Source organism: Acinonyx jubatus, chromosome A1, assembly GCF_027475565.1.
Source record: "Acinonyx jubatus isolate Ajub_Pintada_27869175 chromosome A1, VMU_Ajub_asm_v1.0, whole genome shotgun sequence".
Lineage (NCBI taxonomy): Eukaryota > Metazoa > Chordata > Mammalia > Carnivora > Felidae > Acinonyx > Acinonyx jubatus.
Window position 1 is genome coordinate 64,854,984 of NC_069380.1, and position 18,109 is coordinate 64,873,092.

The window sequence follows — 18,109 nt, forward strand, 5'->3', positions numbered from 1 at the left end:
CAAATATTTTTTAAGTTTATTTTGAAAGAGACAGAAAGAGAGCACATGGCAGGGCAGAGAGAGAGGGGAAGAGAAAGAGAAAATCCTAAGCAGGCTCCCCGCACTGAGCCAAATGCAGGGCTCAAACTCACGAACTGTGAGATCATTACCTGAGTTGAAATCAAGGGTCAGTCACTTAACCGACTGAGCCACCCAGGAGCTGCTCAAATAATTTTTAAAAATTAATATAAGTATAACCACTTTTTTATGATAAACAAAAACGGAAACAGAAGCAGGTCCAATTGATGCTGAATTCATAAGTGAATTCATTTTTAAGTGTTACTTAATTCTAGTCCATAAATAATGCATTTAAGCATTAAAGCCTAAAGTATTACTTAAACTTAACCAGCTGCATTTCGATTTAATTTGAAGTCCAATGGCTCTTTCTTAGTTTGCAGAATTAAGGTTGACCCAGTTGGCAGTCTTACAGATTTAATGTTCATAGATTCTTAAGGCTTTAGAGACCCTACCATGTAACTCTGATAATTAATTGTTTTAAGAAATGAAATTAGGTATATTAAATGGTAGAGCTGAAAAAAATGGTATCCAGAATATGAAACTCCAATGACCAAGATTTTTCAGACAAATAAAAAGAAAGAAATTTAGAAAAGCATCAGAAAATTGAATGACAAAGAAAATCTTCCCTGATGTTCTAAGAGCTTTGGGAGGTTATGAAGGTGACAGATTCTAAATTAGAAGCATTCAACTCACATATTAATAAAAAATGGAACAGGAACAGGATTTTTTTGCAGGAAAGGAAGAAACAGCAGGCCTTTTGAAAAGGAATCTTGCTGTTGCATCTTGGCTGACTTGCAATTAAAAATGAAGGAGCAATTGAACATGTCTGAAAAAATTCGATTCTCTATGCATCGGGCATGGCTGAATAGTTTAGATTGTCAAAAGCACTAGCTTGCCCAATATATATTAGGGACAGGGGAGAAAAAAAAAAAAACAACATGAAACTGTTTAATGTAAAACCAGAATTTTGACAGCCTGCATTGTATCTTAATTGTTTTACATTTGCATGGGAAAAGAAAATGCCTTATTTGTTCACAGAAAGGCCCAGAGTTATGATTTTCAGTTCTTTATCTCATCTGCTGAAGTAGCAGATGAGCCCCCCCAAAAAGAACAAAAACAGAACAACAGAACACCAGAATTTGGGGGGCACTTAACATTCTTTTTTTAAAACTACATATTAATGAATAAATGCACACTGCTAAATGTATCACGTGCATGACCTCATCCCATGCTCTTTCCAAACTGGAAGGTAAATATACACATTTTGTCCATTTTTCAAAGGGGGAAACTGAGGCACAGAGGCAAGAAGCGTCCTACCAGCACTTATATAGTTTAGTGTCACAGCTGTGGACTGTGGATGCTAACTTTAATTTTCTTCTCTTCTGTAGATTAAGAATCATATGTATAGCTTATGCAAAATAATAGGAAGGAAAGTAGTCTTTTTCCTTGCCTTGAGCTCCTAATCCATTTTATTTCAACCTCTTTGATACATATTGTTTTCTATTTTGCATTATTATTTATACACTTTTTTGATTATTCTCATTGAACTTACGATTCTCCTGCACAATTAGTAGTTTCTTGATTTCATTCCTTTTTTATATGCATCTATTTAATTTAATAGAAGACATTACATTTAAAAAGTCTGGGAATTAGGAATATTAACTTTTTTTCCCCCACCTTCTAATTTTTGAACGTTGTCACAGAGGAAGCCTCTCAGTAGGCTTTCAGAAATGATACCAGCTCTGGTGTGGATGGGTTGATGCTTATATGGACATAGAGATAGCAAGCATAATGAATCATATCTGAATTAAATGATGCCTCTGGATCTAAATATCACATAAAATAAATAAACAGCAAAAAAAGGGGGTTGAGCAAAGGCACTGTTATAGATTAGAGGCCTAAAAGATAAAGCAGCCAAATATGGAATGTGGGAACCATTTTTGTATTGAGATTTGAGCAAATAAACTTCTGAGACCATCAAAGGCTAACAACACTGAGAATATTTGAGATTTGTTTTAATTTTTCGGGATGACAATGGTATTGTGGTTATGTTTTCTTTTAAGAGTCTTTATCTCTCTTACAGGCACGTACTGAAATGTTTATGGATGAAATAAAAAGATGTCTGGGATTTGTTTTAAAGTAACTGACCATGGTGGGAAGAGTGGAGAGTAGACAGACAAGATTGGCTTTATTAATAAATTGTTGAGGCTGAATGGTATATACATGGAGGTTTTCTCTGTTTCTCTGGGTGGTAAAGATTTTCCAAAATAATGAAGTAAAGATCCAGAAGATTCTGACACATAATTGGTATTGGATTAAATTAAAAATTGTGTACCTTACCTTCTCATAAAACACTATCATTAGACATGAACAATATAGGCCCTAAAACATGTGTTCCAACACAAACATCTATCTTACTTGATACAGAGAACACACTGAATATCTAAAATAGACTGTAGAAAACTTTTGTTATATCCAATAATACAAAACCTTTGAACAACAACATAAAATTGAAGTCATGATTTAAGTTTTCTGGTGAATAGACTGAAACTGAGGGGTGTGTTAGAACACTGAGTGCTGGGGCGCATGTGTGGCTCAGTCATTAAGCATCTGACTTCTGCTCAGGTCTTAATCTCATGGTTCGTGAGCTTGAGCCCCACTTAGGGTGAGCATGAGCCGCACTTTAGGTGAGCTCTGCCTCTCTCTCTCTCTCTCTCTCTCTCCCTCCCTCCCTCCCTCCCTCCCTCCCTCCCTCTCCCTCCTCCTCCCCCCGCCCCCGTCTCCTTCTGCCCCTCCTGGAATTATCTCTCTGTCTCTCTCTTGCCCTCGCTCACTTGCACCCCCCCTCAAAAAAAACCCCAAAACAAAAGAACACTGAGGGCTGAATGCAGGAGGTATTTTTCTCATTTGTACATTGATGGAGAGGGTGAGTGTGCCTGTTTGTATTAGGTGTCTCTAACATGCCTTGCAACTCCAAAATTTGACTTTTTCAGATGCACTGGCCCTTTCAGGTGCACTGGCCCACCATACTAATTCATCAGAGGGGTATGAATTGAGGCCTGTGATTAGTGTACAAGCCAATGGCTTGAAATGTCGACAGTGGCAGTCCAGTACACCCTGCTCCTAAGATGTATTTTGACACTTTCGTCAGTAGTGGATTTTGTTTTTATTTTCAAAGCCCTGTATAAAACATGGGATAGTTGAGTGATTTCTTGAAGCAGTCAAAATATCAACTTCTTCCACATGAACAAACCAAAGCACATTTTTGTGTAGCTGCTTGTGTCTGTCCTTAGAGAGAGATGATATGTCAATCATTACCGCACTAATAAGACCATCCAGAAAATAGTATATTCATCAAAGTAGACACTTAAATATGAGCTCTTTTGCAGGACATTGTCACAGGTCTCCAGGGATCTATACTATGGAAGAGGCAATATATCCTTAGCTTGGCCAATGCCCACGATTTTAAAATAGTATACTTAAATTGATCTTTAAAAATACATGAAACTTTAGCATGATGCAAAATGATGATAATATCAGTTCCAACTCTTGCATTAGTAGTCTTTCTTAAAACATACCTGCTGTACAGAAATCTCTTACCCAACGCCATTTGGACTCGTCAGCCATATCTATAGAAGCCATTTGAACCTTAAAGAGAATCCTGAGTTTGGGCTCCGATGCAACGTTACACATCTTACTGCTTAAGAGAAACCTTGTCTAAATGTTAAACTAAGCTACTCTCCTCATTCATGATAGTGGGAAGTATTGCACACAACAGATAGCATAGTAACTAGGTCAGTCAAGTGTTGCTGCATAACAAATTATTCCAAAACTTAGCGGCTTAAAACAATACACAGTCACTGTCTCAGAGTTTCCATGGGTCAGGAATCCAGGTGAAACTTAGCTGCACGTCTCTGCCTCAGGGTGTTCTACAAGGTGTCAAAGTGTCCACGAGGTCTGTGGTCTCATCTGAAGGCTCCCCTGGGGTAGGATTATTCCTGGCTCACTTATGGGAGGTTTTACCGAGAGCCTCAGATCTCCTTGGCTGTTTGCTGGGGCCTCCTGGAGTTCTTTATCACATGGGCTTCTCCACAAGGCAGTTCAGAATATGTCCTCTGCCTTCCCACAGAGTGAGCAAGCAAAAGAGGGTAAGCAAGAGGGAAGCCACTGTCTCTTTGTAACCTAATCATAGAAGAGATATGCCATCACTTTTATCATATTGTACCCATTAGAAGCAAGTCATTGTGTCCACTTTACACTCCCAGGGAGAAATTACACAAAGGTATGAATGCCAATAGGTGGGGATCTTTGGGAGCCATCTTAGATGTTGCCAGCCACACTAATAACATTTTCTTAAAAAATGTATTTACTTAAAAAATGTTCCATGAAAGTAGCAGTACAGCATTGTAACTAGGTCTTGACGCTGATGGAAGGCTATTTTGTGACTGTCATATTTTTCATTTCTGTTCATTCTGCTCCCTCTGCCTGGTTTGTCTCACCCCATTCCTTTTGCCCAAAGTACACATATGTTAAATCACGACGTAAGCACTCCTTTCTTTATGGATCCTTTTTCTGACTTCCCCAAGGTAGATCTTGCCTCTGCCTTCTTAATTCTCCCAGGATTCTGCTGTGGGCTCTTTGAAAGCCTCAGTAGCACTCATTTACACATCTAGTCTATGGGTCTCTCCACTCACCCAGCAGATTGAACTTAGCTTAAGTCAGGGGCAATTAATAAATATTTGTTGGGTAAGTGAATAATGGATTATTTCTCAGTTGCTATGCAAGTTTTTGGAATCCCATCTTTAAAAAAAATTTTTTTTAATGTTTACTTATTTTTGAGACAGAGCACAAGCAGGGGAAGGGCAGAGAGAGAGAGGGAGACACAGAACCCAAAGCAAGCTCCAGGCTCTGAGCTGTCAGCACAGAGCCCAATGTGAGACTGAAACTCACAAACTATGAAATCATGATCAGAGCCAAAGTCGGCAGCTTAACCAACTGAGCCACGCAGGTGCCCCAGCATGGAATCCCATCTTAAAAGGGGATAGGTCAAAAGATATTAAATAAGGCAAAAACTTCTTAGAGTCGGAATCAGATGACTCAAGAACAATGTATCAGTTACAATTCCCGGTTCTTAAAGGGATGTGATAAATTCTCCTGTTTATAGTATTTGTTTATGGTTATGGTGAATTGATTGCAATTTTTATTTTGGGATCATCTTCATCAGGACTTTACCTGTGGAATAGTCGGTAAATTGGAATTTGGGTGTGTCCCTCCAGAAAGGATTTGTTCTGGCTTTCACCAGACTCCTCAAGGGTATCACTGACCAGAGTCCTTTGCAAGGAGGATCCTTGTACCACATGAGTTGTGTAAATGTGACTTCCAAACTCAGGTGAAAGCAGACCCAAGATTAACATTTTTAAAAAATAATTTACCTATTCAGAGCCTATGTTGTGCCTGTGGATTTTTTTTTTTAATTTCTCTACTCTATATTACAGAGTGTAAGCCCAGTGGTGTGCTGATAAATGTCTAAGAACCAACTCTTTGAAACAAACAAACAAACAATGTGCCTATATATACAAATGTAAATTTCTTATAAATTTTACTAATAACAAAGGATAATATACCTATTACAAATAATAATAAAATATAAAATACTCTTAATTTCAAGTTCCATAAAGCCAGTTGATTCTCATAGAATACTTTTGTAGAAATAAGCAAAGATCCCTGCATGGAAACAAACCAGAGCTCTATCTTGAGAGCATGCTATAGGAAGGGAGTCAGCTATCGAGACCCCATGACATTCACCTTCGGGCAGTGGGAAAGTGTTACAGTGAAGAAAAGAAAGAAAAGCTCCAGGTATGCTCTGATTGGACATTGCTGGCAAGACGAAGCTGGAGGCAGGTGAAATAGAAGTCTAAGTTGGGGAGCATATTTGGCTTTTTCTGATTTGTCCTCAGATGGAAGGGAGGATGAAAAACGGGGAAGCTGGAAAATATTGACCAAGTTCTAAATATTCTGATCTAATCACTGCCGGCACTGTGGGTCACAGTTCTGTGGTCACACAGGGTCTGGCCATTGTCTGTTTTACAGTCAGTCTTCCACTTCCATTGATTTTTGCCAAACTCCTGTGGCCATGGCTATGGCTACCAGCCAACAAAGGCTGTGGTTTCAACATTGGGGTTGGTTGGTTGTTTGTTTGTTTTAACGAGTAACAACAAAGATGAATGTATCTTAGAATTACATTTGTTCATTAATGACATGAGTGACTACTGAATCAGACCAGATAGATTTCAGACCCTTAGTTTTTTGTGCTACTCACAGTGTAACAGTTACGGACACACCACACTTTTATTTATTTATTTATTTATTTTAATTTACATCCAAGTTAGTTAGCATATAGCGCAACAATGACTTCAGGAGTAGATTCCTTAATGCTCCTTTCCCATTTACCCCATCCGCCCCCCCCCCCTCCACTTACCTGTGGAAAACAAATCTGTTTGTTTTCCATATTTAAGAGTCTCCTATGTTTTGTCCCCCTCCCTGTTTTTATATTATTTTTGCTTCTCTTCCCTTATGTTCATCTGTTTTGTCTCTTAAAGTCCTCGTAAGAGTGAAGTCATATGTTTGTCCTTCTCTGACTGACTAATTTCGCTTAGGATAATACCCTCTAGTTCCATCCATGTAGTTGCAAATGGAAAGATTTCATCCTTTTTGATTGCTGAGTCATACTCCATTGTATATATATACACCACACATGTTCTGTATCCATTCATCCATTGATGGATATTTGGGCTCTTTCCATACTTTGGCTATTGTTGATAGTGCTGCTGTAAACATGGGGGTGCATGTGTCCCTTCGAAACAGCACACCTGTATCCCTTGGATAAATACCTAGTAGTGCAATTACTGGGTAGTTCTGTTTTTAGTTTTTTGAGGAACCTCCATACTGTTTTCCAGAGTGGCTGTACCAGTTTGCATTCCCACCAGCAGTGCAAAAGAGCTCCTCTTTCTCCGCATCCTCAACAACATCTGTTGTTGCCGGAGTTGTTAATGTTAGCCATTTTGACAGGTGCGAGGTGGGATCTCATTGTGGTTTTGATTTGTGTTTCCCTGATGATGAGTGATGTTGAGCATTTTTTCATGTGCCACTTGGCCATCTGGATGTCTTCTTTGGAGAAGTGTCTCTTCATGTCTTTTGCCGATTTCTTCACTGGATTATTTGTTTTTTGGGTGTTGACTTTGATAAGTTCTTTATAGATTTTGGATACTAACCCACTATCTGATATGTTGTTTGTAAATATTTTCTCCCATTCTGTTGGTTGCCTTTTAGTTTTGCTGATTGTTTCTTTCACTGTGCAGAAGCTTTTTATTTTGATGAGGTCCCTATAGTTCATTTTTGCTTTTGTTTCCCTTGACTCCGGAGACGTGTTGGGTAAGAAGTTGCTGCGGGCAAGATCAAAAAGGTTTTTGCCTGCTTTCTCCTTGAGGATTTTGATGGCTTCCTGTCTTACATTTAGGTCTTTCATGCATTTTGAGTTTATTTATGTGTATGGTGTAAGAAAGTGGTCCAGGTTCAAGCCATACCACAGTTTTAACTTGAGTCTTCACTGTTAACCAAATTTCCATCACTTTTTAAGTCTGGACAATCCATAAAGCAGTAATTGAAGCTCTGTAGCATTTGCAGATTTCCATAGTATAACACTCCTATCCTGGCCAATTTCAAGGTACCAATATGACATTAGTGAGGACAGGGTTTGAAAGAAAGGTGCTGGAGATCATTACCATTATGTAGAATTGCCTCCACAGAAATGCAATGGACATAAATAACCTCAAACACATAGCTAATAGTAAAATGTAATAAGTAATTAGCAACTAATGTGTTTTGAGTGTTTCTCACCTTTATCTTAATATAACTTATTTACTTGCAGATTTGCACAGTTTTAAATAATGCATCTGTTTGACCACAAGTCCACAAATATTGTGAAAGTTTAACAATTGCCACCATATCTTTGGTGTAATGAGACAGAATTTACATCAATAGCAGAGGAGTTAATACCTCAGTCTTCCCATTCGTGAGAACTGTGGTATGGGTCTTTGTTCCACCTTACAAAGGTGCAGGGCTTACCTCTTCTCAGAAGGCCATTAAGACACAAAGCCCTTGCCCCAGTGATTCCATCAGACAGCTTGAGCACCTGCTGCTCTTGAGTTTCATTTTGGATTTTGGCCCCTAGGGATTTTCCTTGTTGTCTCTCTACCTTATTATGCATTTAAAAGAGTGTTTTTAGAGTCTCATCCAGCATTTTGGGGTGTTTTGTCCAGGGAAGTTTTTAAGATGTCTGATTTTAAGATTTAAAAAATACTGCAAGGAAGAGAAGGCACCTGTCTTGTATTAGCACTCTGTAGATATTTCTGACCTTGACTCTGACTCTGTGTAAGCAAGTTTTTCTGACCTTCAAAATTCAGCTTTTCGAGACTTGCTAATAACCCAAGGTCAGTTTGCTTTATGCATAAAAACTTGCAGTTCTTCAGTGATTCTTATCCTTTTTGGCCTTCAAGAGGCTTTGATTGAGAAAATAGGACTAGTCATTCCTAGATGAGCAGGCATTGAGGAACATGCTGTAGGAACAGAGTTGCCTGCCGGATGTCTGGCTGGCTGCTTGGTTCAGGGTTCTCCAACACGTCTATTTCAAAAGATGCTTGAAGGCGAAATAGTCACATATTCTTCCAAATTAATGAATGAAAGAAAGAATTGGTCCCTAGATTACAACATTTACATAAATTCATGAAAAAAGGAGATAAAATATAATGAGCCATCTATAGGAAAAATAAAGAGATTAGTGGCGATATTTCACTGACCTCTGAAACAGTCTCATAATTATAAAACACACAAGAAGAACACAAAGTTTAATATGGAAAGCAATGGATCGATATAAAAATGTATTTTTCTAATTTATTAACATGGGCAACCAAAATACGGATCTAAACAAAAAAGTTGAAGCAACTGAGTTGAATGATACCTTGTTTTCAAAAGTAACTGTGATATGTAGAAGTCTATAAAGGAGAAAATACACATATAGTGAATACAGTCAGATGCATCTATATGAATTAACACTGCTTCACAGTAAGGCCGAGTTCATTTACAAAAAGGTGGGCTTTTCCCTTTGACACTTTTCTTTTTGTTACCACCAAAATACATAGTGTCCCTTATGGTACCTGGCTCTGTTATTTTTATAGACTGGAAGCTTTCCTAAAATTCTTTTGAGAATTAGTCTGGTCCTAAAGGAATCTCTTCCTCTAAGCAGAAGATGTCATCCGAACACGTAAAGCTCAGGGATTAAGGGGCAGATGCTTCCGTGGCTATTTCTCACTTGTCAATTTCCCTTATTTATCAGTTTGTCAATTTAAGTAGCCTACTTAATTTTACCACCCTCATTATCTGGGGGTATCATTATATCCTGTGCTGTAACTTCTAGAATTCTCTTCCAAAAATACCAACATATTTCAAGTGAATTTAAATTAAGAAACACTACAGTCAGCGATCAGTTACCTGATTTCAAGTGGTCCAAAATTGACATTGTCTTGGAGTGGTATCAACAGACCCTTCAAGTCCTTATCAAAATAAAAATTTACCTATCAACCATGCATTAAAAGAGCCCCTGTTCAATGACTATGTTCTTCCTATCATATTTTCTCTGATTCAAATACATATTCATGTAATATAAATTTCATTTTATGCAAGAACGACAACCAGTTGTGTCAAGCGAGATGGATTTGATTGATTTGCTTAACAAATGTTTTCTTTTAGAAGATCCAATTATTCTTATAGGCCATCTTGGCGAATGTACGGTTGTTCAATAGCTTGATTCCTAGCTGTGGATTCATTTAATCCGTGTTTCACTATAAATTCATGAACTGTAGATAGTGGTGTCCAAGCAATTTTTTTCTTAAATTATTAATGGAAATACCCAATGTTGGGTGTGGATTTAAATCATTGTACCTGGTACAAAATATGTCTCATAGCAAAAATATGATTTAATGCATAATTTATTTAAGGTTTAGCAAAGAGGTAGGAGGTGTTCTTTTCAAATGCAAACATTCTGGAAAACACTGCTAGATAAGTAAACACGACGCTTTAAGAGAGAGTGTGTGAGGCAGTAAATGTCATCCCCAACTCAGATAAACAATAAAATTATATTTATGTGATGATGGAGATGTTTTTGTGGCATCCGTGCACCTTTAAAACACAGCCAGGATTATTGATGAATATGCCCTTTACAGTCGCTTTGGTTTGCTTGTTTTTTGTTTGCTTTGTAGTGATCTTTGACAGATAAAATTTTTTTTCCATTAATCCCCCTTCATTCCATTTTTTTTTAAATCCCCATATGTTCTGATATTTCCAAAACACTGAGTTGAGATATAAAACTTATCTGCAGAGATGACAAGCTTTCCCCCTTCATTTTAAACTGACATTTGTTATTGATTGAATATGTAGCGTTTACCCCAACTTTGGGAACCTTCTACCTTATTGTTTTTGTTTTGTTTTGTTTTGTTTGTTTAGACCCATAATCAAGGTCCTTTTTCTGTCCCAAGCCTAACAGCTCCAAATTATCTTCAGTTTTTTTTTTCATTTCAAAAGATGTTTGTTTTCTTAATCAATGAGAGATTTTAGTAATATTCTGAGACACTTTTCTTCGAGCTTTAACCTGCAATTTAGAAAACAAAGCAACTTCCAATTATCAGCTTATGTCCCGCTGCCTGGCATAAGCAATGAAACTTGCCCTTGCAGAAGTCAATAGATTCTTGTGTTGGTGTGCACACATGTTTACATGTCTGTGTGTACATGTGTTCAGTTATGGTTGAGAGTCTAATAAAGAATAATCAAATGACTAGGCCCTAACATTCAAGAGGCATAAAATCTGAGCTTTTCACAGATCTCTCAAATTCACAATAAATGTATAAATGATGCATGAGAACAGGTTAATGAAGCTGTGTGGAGATAGATGTAAAAATAAAAATTAACCAGACTCGGTCATTACTCAAGTGATATCCCACATCAGAGTTGCAAGTTGATGAATAAAAATGTCTAAGAAAGTCTAATAAGAGTTAGCAAATACTGGGGGAAGAGAAACAGGACATTACTATTTAATGGGTACAGAGTTTCCATTTGGGATGATGGAAAATTTCTGGAAATGAACAGTGGTGATGGTGGCATGACATTGTGAATGTTCTTAATGTCATTAAACTGTATGTTTAATACGGCTTGAATGATTAATTTCATGTTATATGTGCTTTACCATAATAAAATTAATTAATTAATTACAATAAATTAAATACCTAAATTTCATGAAAATTGAGAAACAACAACAAATTTGAAATACTAAAAATGTTAGATCCCTGAATGGCAAGGCTTTGCCATATTAGGTAGTGATATGTATGTTTAAGCTTTAGGGAATGGGCACCTATTACTCTATTACACTTAAATAATACATATACAAATATAAAAGCTAAAGGAATATGCGATTTTTTTTTGCTCATATCGTATCTAGAGCCATAGCCTATGCTGTTTAAATCACCTGCTCACAGTATGTTTAGACGAGTAGGCTCCAGAGTTACTAATGATGATGATTTTAATGATGATAAATCTATGCTGATTCCACTTGTCCTTACTGGTCACAACTGCTTAGTCTGATCTCTTGTCTCTTGATATTTTACCTAACTGAGTGATTAAGTGATGATAGCAGGGGGTCACTCTCTGTTCCCTTTGATTCATCTACAAACATCCATATTTTCATGATTTTCCTGTTTCGTGGATCTGTCTGTGACCTTCTCTTACACTTGACAGAGTTGGTTGTGCATCCAGAAACTATTCTGAAGCCAGGGAAATTTTTTATTGTCAAAGCTCATAGGTGCTGGACATTCACAGAGGAGAAACCTCGAGTTCTCAAAACTAATTTTGCCCTCTGAGGTTACTGAGGAGACTTACCCATCATCCTCTTCTACCCTGGTAGATAGGACACCCCTCTTCAGAACTTACCCCATTTGGTGGTCTGAGGGAGTAAAGGGTGGATTTGGCCAAGGTCATATTATCCTTCACCTTGGAAACTGAAAACTGCACGAATAATATTTTCTTTGTGTCTTACGTACAAGGCAAATTCAAGTAAAATAGAAAATGTAGCTTGTATATTTCAGGAAAATTATTTGGGCAGTAAGAGTAGGTATGCCGTTTCATGCCTGCCCAGTCTTACCAGCCTCTTATCTTCCTGGTAAATGCTTTTCATCCTCAACAAAAGGTAGAATGTTACTTCCTGCTTGATGCCTTCCTCAACTCTCCCAGGTCACTTTAACCTGTGGAACCTACCAAGTTTAATTATTATTATTTTAAATCTCTGATCCCCTTTATCTTCTGGAGCTCTCTAGGGTCAGGACTATTCCCACTATACAGTTTCCACCATCTTCTTAATGCTAGAGCATTGTCATTTTCTTGCTTCCCCCCCCCCAATAAGTCTTGAATGAATGAATGAATGAATGAATTAGTGAATGAAAAAATATCCAGCCTTACACATTTTATTTATTAGTTTGCTTCTGTTTTGCTGATGTTTAGTAAAGACTTTAGAATCAGAAGTTTGATTTTAACTTCTATTTCTTAGAAGCACTGTGAGCCTGGATAAATTACCCCACCTCTCTGAGCCTGAGTTTCTTCATCTATAGAGTAAGGATAATACTACTTACTTCAAGGCTCAAAAGCCTTACAAAAGGCTCAAAATGAAGGCAGTCAGGTGATTTAATATTAGTTAACAATCTCTGGACAAGAGCTAATTGCAGCAAACAAGATGTAAACAAAATCTTGAATTTTTCTTTTAAGACAACATGTAGAAGAGAAATCAATAGCCATAAAGGTCAGTGGGGCTAATTAGCTACAAGGGATAAAATGATGGACATATTTCATAGGCAATCTTCATCCTAAAATAAATGGATTGTGTTTCAGATGATTGCATCTTCTGAGTCAATTGCCTTAGAGCTCAGAAATACATTCTTCGGTGCAATCAACATGCCAGTCAATGGCTCAGTTCTGAGCAGAGCCAACAGAGTACAGCAATATGCAGTGTTAAAGAATTGTCCACTTTGGTTATCATACTTGTATTTTTCCTGTAAAGTAGTCTTTATAATTCAAGCTTCCAGGAATGCATGAGATATGCACAATGTAGCCCTGGCTGAAACATGGGGAAAAGGCAGTCTGAGAATTTTGACAGACGAGTAGGTCCAAAAAATACAACTTATGACCAAAAAATGAAATTAGGTAATAAAATTAAAATTAAACTAACAATGAGATTTTTATACCCATTTTCAAGACGGTAATTCAAATCAACCCCAAATCTCTTAAACGAATCTTTAGGGAATCTCTTATATTGGGAAGAACTGGGTGAACGTTACTGTGAACCAGAGCTATGTTAAAATCCTGCCTTTGCCATGTAGGACCCCAGGATGGTGAAAATTGTACACACCTTCTTGAGTTTTAATTTCCTTACATGCAAAATGAGAACATTAATACTTGACACAGTTGCCAAGAATGATTATATGCTATAATTTATTTTGATTTATTAGGATTATCTTTCTTGTACCATTTGTCTCTCACTTTTTTCCTCCCACATCAGCTCATACCTATACACAAAAACACATAGATTTTACCCTCCTTGAAACTGTTCCATTAAAAACATCGCTATCATTCAGGGTTTTTTTTTTCCTTCTACAGAATTCTCATACTTTCCATGTTTCTTTCTTAAGGCAACTACTTCTCTTTATCCTTCTCATTGGGCCACCCTTCAAAGCTGTCACAAGTTCATTTGGCTTAGCATTTCCATTCACCCCATGGCCCTGACTCCATCTGAACCAAGTCTTCCCTGCTGTCTTTATTTTTCACCACTTTTGCTCCAGTGTCTTCCCTTAGCGTTGCTGTGGTCTTTGTAAAGCCCACCTGTGACTCTGATTCTTTTTCTACTTCTACTGAGTATTCTTACTTAAACATGTTACTTAGCATTTAAACCCTTCCTTTGAATGTTCTCTTCTCTTTCTCCTTTGACCCTTGCTGTTGTAGTCTTCTCTCCTGAACATTTGCTTCCCTCTTTCCCACTCAGCCTGGGGCTTTCAGTCCACCTCCAGTGGAATATTTATTCTCTTTTTTTTTTCTTCATTATTGCCCTGGTTTTTTGTGTCTTCCCTTCCTTCTCTTTTGAACAGAGCCACCTGTCCTTAAATAAGTCCTGTGTCTCCCTTTCCTAGAACAGTCCTATCCTGTGTCCGTTCCTCTACATCTTATTCCTCTTATTTTCTTTTTTTCCCATCTGGCTTTTCTTACATTTGAAATCTATGAACTTATTTCCCATAGTTTTATTTTCAATTGTTATGCGACATTCTAAATTCATCTTGATAGATAGTATTTCTTTCTGTCCCTTCAGACTGGTTTTTTGTTGTTGTTTTGGTTTGGTTAGGTTAGGTTTTTTTATTTCCCTTTTCCTAGGATCTATTTCTGGAAACTTTGCACTGATATATCAAATCATAAAGTCATAAAATTGTAGAGGTGGAAGGAACCATAAATATTGCTGAGATCATAGGAAGGAAAGTGACTAGAAAACATTTTCCAAAAGCTCAGCTCATAGGTGTCACCCCCCCCCCACACCCAGAAACTGGAGGTGGAGCCTCATTCTACTTTGATATTGCCAATTGCTACATGTGTAATTTTCAGTCATTTTTTCTATCGAAAAAATGGATTGATACAGTGCAGATGCTTTTTAAAAGTTGGACAAATTTACAGGACATAAAATTCATTATTTCAACCATTATAATGTGTACAATTCTGTGGCATTTAGCATTTTCACCATGCTGTGCAGCCATCACTAATATCTAGTTCCAGAACATTTTTTATCACCCAAAAGGAAACTCCTTACCCATTAAGCAGTCACTCCCTAGTTCTCCCTTGCCCCCAGCCCCTGGCAACCACCAATCTGCCTTCCTTTTCTAAGGACTTACCTATTCTATACAGTTCATGTAAATAGATTCACAAAATGTAGCCTTTTGTGTCTGGCTTCTTTCACACACACACACACGCGCGCGCGCATATAATAAGCATTTTCTCTTAAATATTCTTCTACATTTACAGTGCTTTTTTCTGTTCCAAGATTATGCACATTCTCTTTTTACGAGTGGTAGTATTACGTCCTTTTTTCCACAACAGAAACACCCTTTCTGATGTAGACTTTAACTCATGCAGCACACAGATGAAGTGTGCCTTGGGTTGGGCCTATCTAACAGGCCTGCATGGGATGCTCCTGGTGGCTACTCTGTCTCACTTGACAAAGAGCCTTCGCTCATTCTGGTCTTTGTGCTCTGGTCCAATCTCTAAAATAGTTCCAGGAGGAAGACTGATATGAAGCTCCCAAAGACTCCTCATTTGCCCTAGACTTTGTAACTCCAAATATGTCCAAACCCAAGGCTGCCTCCTTCGACATCCACCATCTGCTGGTGTAGTTGGGAACACGGAGATTTGTCACACTTTTGCTGTCGGGCTGTCCACATGGCAACTGCTTCACATCCGTTGCCCCTTCTCTTCGGCAGTGACCTCTGCCTACTTTTTGCAGATCTCTGTCTGAAGGTCCTGGTTGTTTTTAACAGAATCCTGGGTCCCTCGTATGAATGGGGTGGATGAATCCAGGGATGAATGGCAGCAGGTCACACTTTGCTTTATTACCCTGCCCCCAGCTCTGTTTCTTTCCTTTTTATTATCTCTCTACTGCCTTTACCAACACCTCTTTTGATATCCTCCTGCCAGTGTGAGGTAAAAAGAAGCTGCTTATTTGTTAGGTATCTCTTGAATGAAACACACACACACACACACACACTTCAACAGGTCAAACACAAATGTGAATTTTCAGTGGTAATATAACCTAGCTCTACATTAAGGAAGCAAACTTTTCCCCAAATGCAGTATTATCTACACAGATCACCATGTTCAAAGACAACAGCTTTCAATATTCATTATTATGCAGATTGATATCACACAAACATTAACAAACAGTAAGATTTGCCTTCTCCCATCAAAGTTATGCCCAAGAGCCCACCTATTTGAAAAACAGAGTCATCCATTCATTGATGACAATACAAACACCTGGTAGAAAGCTTAAAATTACTGCTTTTCTGTCCCTTAACACAAAATCACATTTCTAGGCGAGACCTCACTGCTTTTTGTGAAGAGAGGATGGTTATATGAGCATCCTCTATACACGTAAGAGAGTTATTGAGCAGGTTGTTGAGATGGGGAATGTTGTTCTAGCTTCGTGTTCTTTGGATTCATCCTATTTAAATTAATAGTAAGAATCATCATAATATTATTTCTGTCTGGGCAATGGTTGTGCTCTTATGAGGCGGCCTTTTATTATAAACCTTACCTTGAAAGAACTTAACAGATATCTCTTAATAAAAACTGCTTTAGTGTTCTTACCTTCTGTCTTCATTTTTTTCCTACCTTCGCCTTGAGAGAGAAGTCAGGGCTAATTAATGTATTTTCACTTTCCTCCCTCATATTCAAAATTCTATCTTTTCTTCCTCTCTCTACACCAATGAATTTTTCAGTTTTTTGGCTGTCTCTTTTCTTCTTCAGCAAACTACAGTTTAAACTGCCACCTACCCTGTTATTCTGGGTGGTGAAGAGATGGAAATCATCTTGATAAAACAAATATATAGCCCTACATTTATTCGCTCCGGCCAGGCCTCCTATTATTGTCCACCTTCTACCCTAGTTGGGGTCCTTGAACTGCTATTTTACAAGCCCTTCCCCCTTTCTCTCCCTTGGTGGTGGCCATGTTAGCTTCCTCCAACCATGCAACCCACACGCATTAGACCCTTGTGACAGTTCTCTAAGTGAGCTGGAAATGTGTCACTATCATCTTAAATCCAGTGGATTGCCTATTGAAAAGATTGGGGTCAAGAACCCTGGTTTTCTACATCCACATGTGATTATTTTCCCCCCTTACTCCTGCCAAAATAGTGATGTTAGTCCTGTCAGTGTTAAAAGTAGTCAACGCCAGACTATTTTACTGGAGAAATCCATATTAAATAGAAATGATGAGTGCTTGTTTCTCTAGGCCACAAGTCAAGAAGGATTTTCTCCAAAACAGAATTGTTAAATATTCGAGGATTAGTATGTGAAAGCACATCCTGCTGTTTCCACTTCTGCCCCAATCCTAGATTGGGATGACACTACCAATTAATCAAGTAACAAGTATTTATTCAGCACATACTCTGTACTAAACGGAATTAAAGCCAAAAGAGCTACATTTTTCAATTGATGTAAAGGGCAAAAATATATCTATGTCCAACCGGGCATATTTGTTTTCAACAGATGGATAAGCACCCTCTTCTGTTCATCTGCATTTCATTGACTTCCTTTCCAAATGTATGTTCCACAGCCACAGCCTCCTTTGGAAGTTTTCTTCACTTAAAAATGATTGTAGAAAATCCTTCTGCCACTTTGTTCTTTTCAAGGTGACTCTTAGAGAGTCTAAATAAAAGCATCTGTGTAGAGGAGGCTATTTTAAAAACCATCTGGGGAGACACCTGAGTGGCTCAGTTGGTTAAGCATTCCAACTCTTGGTTTTGGCTCAGGTCATGATCTCACAGTTCATCGGATCGGGCCCTGTGTCAGGCTCTGTGCAGACAGCTTGAAGCCTGCTTGGGATTTTCTCTCCCTCTTTTTCTGCCTCACTCCTGTTCAGTCTTTCTCTCTTTCTCTCTCTCCCCGCCCCTCTCTCTCTCTGTCTCCCCCTCTTTCAAAATAAATAAACTTTAAAAGAAACATTTTGCATATTATTGTATTTTCTTCTTAGAAATTTCTATTAATATTGTATCCCATAATTATTCCAAGATGTAAACCTATTTTTAGGTAGCATGTGAAGGACAGACAAGATTTCTGTGTCCTCTTGATATCAAGGGACCAGATGTGAATTATCCAATCTGGTGTCTAGAAATAAATGCTTCTACCTTTGATTCCTTCCAGGGATAAA

General features: G+C 37.9%; 1 protein-coding gene across 1 annotated transcript in view; it reads left to right on the forward strand.

Annotated features, from left to right (window-relative positions):
• The window catches only part of GPC6 (glypican 6), a 1,104,197-nt gene that overhangs the window by 660,601 nt on the left and 425,487 nt on the right, over positions 1–18,109 (forward strand). The window lies entirely within an intron of this gene.